Source organism: Elephantulus edwardii, unplaced genomic scaffold, assembly GCF_000299155.1.
Source record: "Elephantulus edwardii isolate Elephantulus edwardi_28Jun2011 unplaced genomic scaffold, EleEdw1.0 scaffold00121, whole genome shotgun sequence".
Taxonomy (NCBI): Eukaryota; Metazoa; Chordata; class Mammalia; order Macroscelidea; family Macroscelididae; genus Elephantulus; species Elephantulus edwardii.
Window position 1 is genome coordinate 2978649 of NW_006399871.1, and position 4133 is coordinate 2982781.

Consider the following 4133-nt stretch of genomic DNA (forward strand, 5'->3'; position numbering starts at 1 on the left):
TTAGACATTTCAAAGTTACCACCAAAAATATCTTTGAAAAGAGAAATAAAAGATATGGTGCTCCAAAAGAAGCAGCAGCTAAAAAATCAAGAACAGTTTATCGAGCACATTTATACCCACAATACAAGGCGACAACACAAAAGCAGCAAAATAGAGGCCCTGCCACGCAGAGGGAGGGCAGGAGAGCAAACTATCATTCTTTGAGAAAAGGTTGTTCTGATGTATTTGACCGTGCTCGGCAAGAATCCCTTAGTCTTTTTAATGTAGTGTTGAATCCTGTAAGAATAGAGGAATTTAGACAGCTGATGGTAAAATACTTACTAGAAGAACTGGATGGTTTCCGTCATTGGCAAGAACTTGATCAATTCATCAATAAGTTCTTCCTAAATGGTGTCTTTATACATGATCAGAAGCTCTTCATTGACTTTGTTAATGATGTTAAAGATTATCTTAAAGCCATGAAGGAATATCGAGTAAACAATGATGGCGTGTTTGAGAATTTGGATGGATATATATACAGACACTTCCTTGGTGACACTTTCCCCCCTCCATATGGACCCAGGTCGGTTCACATAGCACCATGTTACTATAATAGTTTCTGACATCTACAGTTTGGATAGATTTTAATTATTTAATAAAGGTTTTCGGAATGTAAAAAAAAAAAAAAGAATGCAAATGCAATTTCTTTGTGGAAGGAATTGTTGGAGAAGCTCAATATTGTCAGTCAAAACTAGGCCAGGGGCAGACTGTGGGTCAGACCATCAATTACTCATGTGCAAGTTCAATTTTAAGCCAAAGAAAATTAAACTAAGTCCACAAGAATCAAGATATGATCTTGAATCTATTCTATCTGAATTTCAAGATCATCTTAAGGATAAGTTTGAAGCATTGAACACCAGTGATTGAAGACCAGATAATATCATCCATGAAGAAAGCAAAAGGTCATTACAAAGACAGAAGCTGTTGTTGTTATGTGCCATCTAACCCTGCCCTCTCCTGAGTCAGTCTCACTTATTCTGACACACCTACCCCCATTGCCCCAGTCACCATGTCAATCCATCTCATCTGGGGTCTGCCTCTCCATGCTGTCCCTCCACCCTTCGTTCAACCATGATGTCCTTCTCCAAGGACTGGTTTTTCCTGGCCTCCTGCCCAAAGTATGTGAAACGGAGCTTCAAAATCCTTGCCTCCAAGGAGAAACTTGGTTTCACCATCTCCATGACTGACCTGTTCGTTCTTCTGGCAGTCCATGGTATGTTCAATACTCTTCTCCAGCACATAGCTCAAAGGCATCAATTTTTCTTCTGTCATCCTTAGCCATTGTCCAGGTCTATGATGCATGGCAAATAAATGTGGAGGTCATACCTTGGATCAGGCACACCTTAGTTTCTAGACTGACCTCATTTCTCTTTAGCACTTTGGAGAGGTCCCTTACAGCAGACTACCCAATGCAATTAATCTTTTGATTTCTTGACTGCTTGTGCCAAGAGTGTTGATTGTGGAGTCAAACAAGCTCAAATTGTTAACAACTTCAATCTCTTCTCCATCCATCCTGGAGACAGAAGAAAGAAAAAAAACAAAATGAATGTCAGAAGAGACTATTTTAAAAAAATACATTAAGAAGCAAATACAAAGGGAAAACATGCTGAAATAAAAGAGCTGAACAGAAAATGTCAAAGAACAGCTTGAGAAGACAAAGCAATGTATTATAATGGAATGTGCAGAGAGCTGGAGTTGGAAAGTAAAAAGGGAAAATCTCGCAACAATGGAAGATGCTATGGGCAATATATTAAATAACTCAGAAAGCATCAAAAGAAGATGGAAGGAATATTTAGAGTCATTATACCAAAAAGAACTGACTGACACTGAGAAATTTCAGGAGGTACCATATGAGCAGGAGCCAATGGTAATGAAGGAGGAAATTGAAACTGCACTGAAGGCATTGGCAAAAATGAAGGCCTCTTATGAAACTGGATAGGGGTGAGACCATAAGGTTACACAGTTGGTGGGTGGTGGTAAGGGGAAGTAAATGGGAAGGACCCAGGCAAAAAGATGGGGAAATAATGGGCAAGGTACAATGGTGATTAATTTTATAAAAAATAACTCATGAAAATGATTCTATGAAAGACAATATGAATGAAGAATAGCATGAAACACAATGTGTATGAACTTTGAAAGTAATAATAATAATAATAATAATGCCCTAGGAATCTCTGGGATACCAATTTACTTGTTTCAGTTAACGGATCCAGCCCTGGATATGATCACCAGTCTATGCCAGGAAATTTGGAGGAGAGCTGTCTGGCCAGTGGATTGGAAGAAGTCCACATTTGTCCATTTCCAAGAAAGGGATCCAATAGTGTGGAAACTGTCAAACAGTATCATTAATATCACATGCAAGCAAAACACTACTGAATATCATTCACACTTCCCTAGAACTGTACCAGAAATTCAAGCAGGATTTAGAAGAGGCCATGGCACCAGGGATATTATTGCTGATGGTAGAAGGATTCTGGCTGAAAGTAAAGAATAACCAGAAGAATGTCTATATTTTATTGATTATGCAAAGACATTTGACTGTGGATCATTACAAGTTACAGCTAACATTGAGAAGAATGGAAATCCCAGAACTCTAATTGAGCTCATGCTAAACCTCTGCGTAGACTTATGAGGCTGTTGTGCTAACATAGCAGGGGAACACTTCATGGTTTAAAATTAAGAAGAGAGTGCATTAGGATTGTATTCTCTGTCCATCCTTATTCAATTTGCTGAGCAATTTATTCAAGAAGCTGAGCTCTTTGAAGTGGAATGTGACATCAGGATCAAGGGAGACTCATCAATAACCTGCCTTAGGCAGATCACACAACCTTGCATACTGAAAGGGAGGAGATCTTAGAGTACTTGTTGCAGAAGATCTAGGGGTAAAGAGAGCTGCACTGCTATCTCAAAGGCAAATAGTTGAATCTACCAGCTGCTTCACAAGAGAAAGACAGCAATCTCTTGTGAAATTTTCCTTGTTATTAGGTGCAGCCCGTCGAGTTGTGTACAACTCAGAGTGACCCTATAAACAACAGATCTGAGCCCTGTGTTGTCCACGAGTGTGTCAAATGCCAAAGAGATCACCCATTGTGGACAGGTTTTAGCAGAGCTCTCAGATTAAGACAGACTAGCAAAGAGGAATGGCCATCCACATCAGAATAGCGGGTCTCTGAAAACCTGCTGGAGGGCCAGCTATGAGTCATTTCCTACTCGATGGTACCACACAGTAACAACAAGGTAAAACATGTGAGATGATAGAGATGGATCAAAACATACCCGGGATTATCAGGAACGTAAAAAAGGATTGCATTTACTCTCCCACACTCTAGAACGTCTGCGTTCAGGTGTTTCTTGTAGGGTTTGCAATTCTGCCACAGAGCACAAGAGGGCAGCAGCGTTCGCGATTGTGTTTTTTTTTTCCACCCCATAGCGCTTCTGTCTGATCTCCACAATTCATAAATGCCTCTTGAGAGTTGACATCTTTTATCTGAGGCTTATTCCTAACTTTGAAAAAATTAATCTACTTTTGGACTTTCCCAAATGTATTTTATTATTAAGGAACATTTCAAATGCTTCCAGATTTTTTCTATTTTTTGCAGTGTAACTATAAACATTCTTTAAAAATCTAGTATGGCGGGGAGCTCTGGTGGCCTAGTGGCAAGAAGCTGCACTGCAATTCCAGAGGAACATGGTTCGAATCCACCAGACGCTCTGCCGGAGAAGGAGGCGCAATATCCTCCTGTACCAGTCAGATCTGATTTGACGGTACACGCACACAAAATAAAATAAAAAAAAAAATCTAGTATGGCTAAATATAGTTTGCATTTTAATCATGATTAACAGTGTACAATTCAGTAAAATAAATTGCACCCATCTTGTCGTACAAACATTACTACCATTTCCCAAAGTTCTAAGTTGTAATACAAGTAGAAATCGAGTAGCTTTTCAGCAGCAACTCTTCACCAGTGATAACCTTAAATCTTTTACGTATTTACCAATGTTAGCTGTTTATCAAAAGTGGGATTGTGTAAGTCTGTCTGACTTAGCACGTCTTTGGGGCTCCTATTGTAATGTTGCCTACATTTTATTTTATT

At 39.2% G+C, this 4133-nt stretch overlaps 1 pseudogene; it reads left to right on the forward strand.

Moving 5' to 3' along the window:
• Positions 1-1669, forward strand: part of LOC102860263 — a 3167-nt pseudogene extending 1498 nt beyond the window's left edge.
• Positions 1670-4133: the final 2464 nt, after the last annotated feature.